The following is an 8,691-nucleotide window of genomic DNA, read 5'->3' as shown; positions in this document are numbered from 1 at the left end:
AGGCATTGTGGTCCCTTCGCACCATCCATAGGCTGTTTGTCTGGTTTTTTTTTTTTCTTTAGCTCCCCTCAAAGCACATGGACTAACAATTCATTTGTGTTAGTTGAATTGGCTACTGTTACTAGTTCAAGTCTGGGCACTTGCCCCAACTTGAGGCCAAGGAGTATAGGGAGGATGTTTGCTGGCTGCTACTGGGAAGAAGCATTTTTATTAATGAGACTTTCCCAAAGCTTTACTGGTTTTGTTTTTGTTTTTGTTTCTTTCTTTTTTTTTTTTTTTTTTTTTGAGACAGGGTCTCACACTATCCCCAAAGCTTGAGTATAGTGTCGGGATCCCAGCTCACTGCAACCCCTGCCTCCCAGGCTCAAGTGATTTTCGTGCCTCAGCCTCCCTCCCGAGTAGCTGGGACTACAGGCGTGAGCCACCACGCCCGGCTAATTTTTGTATTTTTTAGTAGAGATCGGGTTTCGCCATGTTGCTTAGGCTGGTCTCGAACTCCTGAGCTCAGGCAATCTGCCAGCCTGGGGGTCCCTAAGTGCTAGGACTCCAGGCGTGAGCAACCGTGCTTTAGATGAAGCTGACACTATGGAAACCTTGGTAGAAGATTAGAAAGAAACAAGTTCCTGATGGCATTGTTTAGCAGGCACATCGATGTATCCCTGAAATCCAACATCCAACCTAAAGTTAAATAAGCTGTACCATTCAAGCCTCTTAGAGTTGGACTTTTAGTTAACTTGCAACCAAATATAACCGGCACATACGTAATAACCACAACGATAATAATATCTGCACTACAAACTCACAGAGTAATCGGGAGAGTAAAAGCTAATCACATGTGTAAAACTGCTGTGTCGGCTTTATTATGCAAGTATTTGTTGCTGAGAGCCTCTTGGTTAAGATACCTTCCCTCAAGAGACAGAACTTGAAAAGAATCTTAAAGATGTGGAGGACTCGGGTTGTTCATATCGGGATTTTTAAAAAAATGTCTCAACAGTTTATCAGAAAGCTCAAGACATTAAGATTCAAGCCGAACAGAACAGGAAATGCGGCAGATACTGTACATGACAAACTTTCTAGAAGGAAATGATTTACATAAAAGCTGGTACCCAGCACAGGGTAAGTGCTAAATAACTCTGTTTTTAAATGTTATTTGAAAAAAAAAAGATTAATCATCCATGCTACAAAATTTAAAAGTTACATAAGTGTGGAGTTTTGCGTCTTCCCTGACCCCCACCCCCAGTCATCCAATATATTTTTTTCAGAACTAGTCTGTTCATAACATATATACATATATACTTTTTTCCCTCACAAATGTCAGCATCCCATACACTGTTCTGCATCATTTTTTACAAATCACATAATGTATCTTGAAGGTCTTTCCATATTAGTGTCTAGAGAGCAGAGTCTATTTGTTTTTAAGAGCTGCAGACAACTTCAAGTGTGGTCCAACCATAATTTATGTTTCTACGAATTTAACCGGTTTTATCGTTGGACATTTTGACTGGTTCGGCCGTCTGTGATGTCCAACAATGATGTAATGATTATCCTTTCAGGGACTTAATTTCACAGGAGCAGAAGCCCATTGCAGGATAAATTCTGAGTTGCAGAACTGGTGATTTACAGGGCAGAGGGGCAGTCTGTGTCTTAATTTCTGAATTCACGAATGTTGAATGTGATGAATTCGTGGGAAGCCCCGCAGGGCGCCTAAGCAGCTCTCCAGAGGCTGCGGTTGTCACGGATGATGATTGCGGGACCCGCAGATTAAGTCTCCAAGCGCTCCGCCCTGCCGCGCCCTCCTCCGCCGGTCCCACCGCGGACCTACCACTGCGCGCGCCCGGCCAGGAGCCCCTAGCTGGAGAACCAGGCACGTGCGATTCCACGTGAGCCTCCCGGCCAGCGCGCAGATAGGAAGTGCGCATGCGCCTGCCGCCTGGAAAGTAGGTCAGACTCCTCCTCTCACGTGACCTGCTCCCCTTAGCTACCCTCTGCGCCTCCCCGCCGGGGCGCAGCCGGGATGCGCTCGGCAGCCAACGTGACGGGGCTGGGCGCGGGCGGCTCCGCGAGCGCCCGGCGCCCGCGAGGATTTGCCGGTTCTCCTCCCACCCGAGCGCTCCGCTCAGAAGTCGGGCGGGCAAAAGGGAGCGCCTCACGAAGTATCTGGGAGCGGAGCTGGAAATCAATGGGGCCGGGAAGCGAGCTCAAATAGTTGACATCTGGCACAGGGCTGCGTCCACTTTCATGCTTCCTAAGGCAGTTCTGCCTGCAAGAAGGGAACGCGCATCGTCTTTCAGTATATCACACCGATCGTTTGCACGTTTGCATTCCCAATTTGTGCACTACGTAGAGCAACTCAGACATGAAAACAAACTTTGTAAGAAGTGGAATGCTAATGGTTCCTGGAGTTTTGCAGGAATATTCCACCGGCCCCATTTCTAATCTCCCACTCACTCCCTCCCCAAAGACACTCCTACTAGAAAGCTTATCGGCAGATTTCTCACCTTCCACAAGAGACTTCAGGGGCGCTGCTGCTGCCACTGCTGCTGCTGGTGCTGCTGCTGCTGCTGCTGGAGGCTGGAGGGGGTTGGGAGCAGGGAATGAAGGCAAGTCTGAATTAGCTGAAGCTAAATTCCATATATCAGAAATAATTTTATTTCTTGCCCCATTGCTTTCTGATTTTTAACTTGTTGCACAAATGACAGACTCTGCCTCAGTGAGTTGCAATCCAGTGGGGGACACTAACAGGCAAAATCAATGGGTTACAATGCAGTGGGCTACACATGTTTTAATAGGGGTGTGCCCAGGTGTTATATAAGCACAGTGGTGGGTACCCTGAGTCTTGAAGACTAAGTGGGAGTTAGCTGGCAGAGAAATAAGGCAGAGGGGGTGGAAAGTGTTCCAAACAAAGGAAATTACTAATAGTTACATAATATTTTCCCATAAGAAGTTTTTACTATAATTGTCTTAGCCATGCATATGGTTGGAATATGTATTGTTTACATTTATATTTTTCTAAGACAGTCTTGAATGAACATTGTTGTGCATGAGGCTTCCCCCCTCCACTTTTAATAACCCCTAGGAGTGGGATTGCTATATAAAAGATACAAATAGTTTGTAACTTTTGATAAAGTATTGTCAAATTATTTTCAAAAAAGGTCGTACTAATTTGTACAAATATTTAGCCTTCAGTCAGTAAATTGCCCATTATTTATTTCAAATCAATGAAGCCTTATGAAATTAACACTAGATTCACTAGAATGCCAGAAATCATAATACACATGCATTTCTGCTTTATACGACCCATGATAAAAGTCTAATTGAATTCAAGTTTAAAAATGGGAAAATATCAGATCAGTACATTTCATTCTTACAGGGAACATCTAACATGGACAAGGTAGGAGTTGGGGGCAAGAGTGAAAGTGGGACAAACTAAAGCCTCACCAAATGCCTGTCTCTGATTGCTCCTTTCTTACTGTACATCTAGGGTAAAAGAGAAAGCAGCTCACACAAGCCAGAACAAGCAAAGAGGTTTTCACACCCCTCTGCAAATGTCAGAACAGTAGCAGAATCAAAGGGACCCAGGGTTTGACCCTTTTAAGAGGTCACTTTAACTTGCAAGAGAAAAGCTGGTCAGGTGTTGGTGAATTTCTGGAAGCCTGCAAGCTTCCTAACTCAATTTCTGTTGGCATCTGTATCTGCAAGGAGAAAACAATACTGTGACATTAGAAAGAACTTTTGTGACAAAAGGTAATGTAAGTAATGTGGACAATGACAAGAGAACATATCTTGTTTTTGCCTGTGTTAAGCTAGGTCACTAAGGAAATCTGAAGCATGGAACAGAGTTATAACTTTTCAAACACATGGTTGTAGTTCATACTGTGGTTATTTTCCTAATATCTATCCTTCACCTTGTGTATCAATCTTCCAATTTCGGCTGGTGGGGGGCCTTACCTCCTCTCTCAGTTCAGGGGATGGGCTTGACCAGATTAACAAATCAGGGTGATCCCATTGTTTTTTGTTTCATTTTGCTTGGGTTTTATGTTTATTTATTTGCTTTAAAGTTGTATTATAATAACATTTAACATGAGATCTACTCTTCTAAAATTTTTTTAAGTGTAAAACATTATTGTTGGTCATAGGTACAATGTTGTACAGCAGATCTCTAGAACTTATTCATCTTGCTTGACTGAAACTTTATGCCCACTAATTGGTAACTTCCCATTTCCTCCTCTTCCCAGCCCCTGGAAACCACCATTCCACTCTTTGAGTCTTTGAATTGGACTATTTTAAATTCCTCAGATAAGTGGAATCATGCAGTGTTTGTCTTTCTGTGACTGGCTTATTTCACTTAGCATAACGTATGCAAGGTTCATCTATCTTGTTTTATATTGCAGAATTGCCTTCTTATTATGGTTGAATAGAATTCCATTGTACGTCTATACCATATTTGCTTTATCCATTCATCTGCTGATGGACATGTAGTTTGCTTCCACCATTCCTCTTTTTATAAGGATTGAAAGAGTTCATGCAGCAGATGCACTTAGAAAAGTGCCTGGCACATATTAAGAGTACATTAAGTATTAGTTGTTGTTACTGTTGTTATTATCAGTGTAACAATGACTGGTTCAATCAGAGGAAAGCCTTAACTTGTTATAGTTACTCGATGCCATCCTTTCTTCTGGGATAGGAACGGAGGAGCATGTATAACTACTGATGCCATCTTTCCACCTTGAGAGGAACAAACCCAACCACACACCTGATAAATAGGGAGAAGCAGAGGAAGCCACACCCTGATCAAACTACACTTGAAGCCTGCACTACCTCTTGACCTTTGAGCTGTTTGAGCTAAATGCATCCCGTTGTTACTTTAATCATCAGAATTGGGTTTTCGGGTGTTTGTCAATGCAAACATCCTGACACCATGTCTAGGTCTTCATTTTATTTTATTTATTTAGTTTTAGACAGGGTGTCACTCTGTCACCCAGGATAGAGTGAAATGGCATGATCTCGGCCCACTGCAGCCTTGATCTCCCAGGCTAAAGCAATCCTCTCACCTCAGCCTCCCAAGTAGCTGGGATGACAGGCGTGTACCACCACACCCAGTTAAGTTTTTTTGTAGATGGAGTTTTGCCATCTTGCCCAAGTGGGTCTTGAACTCCTGGGCTCAAGCAGTTCACCCACCTTGGCCTCCCAAAGTGCTGGGATTATAGGCATGTGCCACCATGCCTAGCCCAGGTTTTCATTTTAACTAGAGGATCAAAATGGTGGTACGGACACTCCATTTTGAGCATGCACTTGTTAAAGAATGGAATTAAATTTCACATCCATAACAAATGAATAAAACATCCAATGTATTAGTTTGCTAGAGCTGACATAACAAAATCCCACTGACTGGGTGGTTTAAACAGAAATTTATAGTCTTACAGTTCTGGAGTCTAGAAGTCCAAGATCAATGTGTCAGCAGGGTAGGTTTCTTCTGAGTCTCTCCTGGCCTTGTAGACGGCTATCTTCTTCCTGTTTCTTCACATGGTCTTCCCTCTTCATGTGTCTTTGTCCTAATTTCCTTTTCTTGTGAGGATACCAGTCATATTGGATTACAGCCTGCCCCAATGACCTCATTTTAACTAAATTATCTCTTCAATGACCTTATTTCCAAATATAACCACATTCTGAGTACTGGGAGCTAGGACTTCAACATATGAATGGGGTAGGGGAGGGCACACAATTCGGTCCATAACATCCAACAAGGCATTAATAATATTATATGGATTACTTGATACCAGATCTTTACACTGCTACAAATGCTCTTCTCCAGGTTTTTGTTTAGGTGCTAGGAAAGGAAGATAGATTGAGAATAGGAAAGCTCCTCTCTGAGAATAGATCCAGAAAAACAGCATGTAATGAAGATTTGGCTAAGCCCACTCTCAAATATATGTCCTGGAAGGATAATTCACATTGATGAGAGGAAATCTAATAGAAAAGTAAGTTTGGTTATTTCACTCTTTGTGAGCCTCTGTGAGGATGGGCAACTTTGCTCAAGAATCTGTTTCAGGCTGATCTTTTTTTCTCCGTTAACACTTCTTAGCTAAAGTTTTGGTGCTTTATTGAAGAATGGAATCTCATTTCTGGACATGGTTGAACAGCTGTTTCTGTGTTCTTTCTAATTTCAGTGAGGCAAGGTTCCAAAAACGAACAGAAAGCTTGGTTTGCATTCTTAGGTTGGCCATTGAATTGAATGGTTTGTACTGTAGGAAAAAGCTGTGTGACATAGAAGTCACTTCCCCACTTTGGGCTCAGTTTCTCTTAATATAAAATAAGACAGTTGGACTCCGTGATTTCCAGTGTTGTGTCCATCTATTCACCATATGATTGAATGGAAAAAAGTATTTTGTTTCTTTGTTAGTAAAAACTGAGGCCAGGCACAGTGGCTCACGCCTGTAATCTCAGTAATTTGGAAGGCAAAGGGGGGCGGATCACCTGAGGTCAGGAGTTCGAGACCAGCCTGGCCAATGTGGTGAAACCCCGTCTCTACTAAAAATACAAAAATTAGCTGGATGTGGTGGCACACGCCTGTAATCCCAGCTGTTTGGGAGGCTGAGGCATGAGAACTGATTGAACCTGAGAGGCAGAGGTTGCAGTGAGCGAAGACCACGCCACTGCTCTCCAGCCTGGGTGACGGAGTGAGACTCTGTCCCCCCACCCCGCCCCGCAAAAAAAAAAAAAAAAAAAAAAACCACTGCATTTATCATTCCTGAAACTTTATCATTCCCAAAACCCTTTCCTAGTATGCAAGTGTCTATTAAATTCCATCTGTGTCAGGTATTCATGGCAGACAAGTAAGGTAGATTTCTTTGAGAATGAGATGATCCATATTGCCCTTTGTTGAGAACATCTGCCCATCTTTATTTCACTGCATAAATTCCTTTTTCTTGGAGTGAGGAAAGGGACAGGGAAGAATAACTGTTTGTAGTAGCAGCCAGCATTGGCAAGAAAATATTTTATTGTTGCTACTCAGTGTACTAAAGATACACACCTGGCTCCAGCCCAGAGGTCTATAACCAGGATGCACATCAAAATTACCCATGAAATTTCTAAAAGCACATGTCTGTAACTCTACTTCTCAAAATTTTGAATCAATAAGTCTGAAGAAGGGCCTGAATCTGTGGAAAAGACCTACAACTATAATGCTATGGGTTTGGTCTAATCATTTCCTCATTTCATTAAATCATTCCCAGGTCCTTTTAGTCAGTTATACCAAAACACCTTGTATTTCATATTGTTGGAAATATACCTGCATTTAAAAGGAACAATTCGGCTGGGTGCAGTGGCTCACGCCTGTAATCCCAGCACTTTGGGAGGCCGAGGTGGGTGGATCACCTGAGGTCAGGAGTTCAAGACCAGCCTGGCCAACATGGTGAAACCCCATCTCTACTAAAAATACAAAAATTAGTTGGGCGTGGTGGCAGGTGCCTGTAATCCCAGCTGCTCGGGAGGCTAAGAGACCAGAATTGCTTGAACCCAGGAGGTGGAGGTTGCAGTGAGCCAAGATCATGCCACTGCACTCCAGCCTGGGCGACAGAGTGAGACTCCATCTCAATAAAGAAAACAAAAGGAAACAAACAAAAACAACTCTTTCTTTCCCCAAGTTACATGTTAACTGTTTTAGTTGGTTGTAAGAAGCACAAATAAGTACCCCAGAAAATTTTACCTGTTTTGCGATCCAAATGCAGTTAGCATTTCTGAAACTAGATATAATGTTTTGCTACAGAGCTTACATATTGTAAACAGGAACAAAATCTTCGTGTGGTATTTGCAATAAATAGAGAGTAATATTTGATATCAGTGTTCTTTGTTAAATCACTGAGGTACATTCTGGAATTACAGCACTAAAATAACAAGAGACTTGATTCCACCAACCCTCCTGGTGGGTTTATTTAAGCAAATTGTATTTGTTTGCTGAACTGTAAATAAAACAGGTTCTAGCCTTCCATTCCTTCAGACTTGCATTTCTGTAGCTGCATATGGAATTTGTTCTTATTAGACTCTAGTAAAGAGCGTCCAGAGAGAGAAAAAGAGGAAACATTAATCAGAACACAAAACATAGAAAAACAAAGAATTGCCCATTTGCTTCAGAAGTCCAGCTCTTAAAGCAATGGAACAAACAGAGGTTTTGCCGTTAAACAGAACAGCCTTGACCCCCAGCTCCCTCTTGCCACTGGTAGTCTACATGTGCAGCTGTACTTGTGACTTTCCCTTCAGTACTCTTACCTGCGCAATGGTGGTAATCACACTCATATGGCAAGTGGCCATGAAGATCAGAGTAAAGACGATACATGTGAAATGCTTGGCATGTAATGGGTACCCTCAAATAGTTGCAGGCATCAATTTTATTATTTTCTTAGGAAAAAAATAGGCACAAACAAGCCAGGATTTACCCTTTTTTTTTTTCAGGGTTTTATATTAATGACATAAATTCAAAAGGAATTTGACTAAATTTGGAAGGTTCATATTTGCCTCTTTGTAAATAGAGATGCCAGCTCTGAAGTGGTTCCTTCTCTATAGATGAAGCACAAAATGTTAAGGTATGTGTGACATTTTCAAAGGCTTCAAAGGAACCCTGTACAACGCCTTTGAACTACACATTAGCTGTGAATTGATGACTTCACTTGAAATCTAATGAAAACTCAAACTCTA

General features: G+C 42.2%; 1 long non-coding RNA gene across 1 annotated transcript; it reads right to left on the bottom strand.

Moving 5' to 3' along the window:
- Window positions 1-438: 438 nt before the first annotated feature.
- On the bottom strand, window positions 439-2,566 carry LOC135967656 (uncharacterized). The gene is made up of 2 exons (XR_010581810.2): window positions 2,499-2,566; window positions 439-2,260 (listed from the first exon to the last, which is right to left on the bottom strand). It is a non-coding gene; the product is annotated as an uncharacterized lncRNA (long non-coding RNA).
- Window positions 2,567-8,691: the final 6,125 nt, after the last annotated feature.

The sequence above is a fragment of the Macaca fascicularis genome, chromosome 16 (genome assembly GCF_037993035.2).
Source record: "Macaca fascicularis isolate 582-1 chromosome 16, T2T-MFA8v1.1".
NCBI classification, from domain to species: Eukaryota; Metazoa; Chordata; class Mammalia; order Primates; family Cercopithecidae; genus Macaca; species Macaca fascicularis.
The sequence above is the reverse complement of the archived record's forward strand: the minus strand, read 5'-3'. Positions and strand labels throughout refer to the sequence as shown.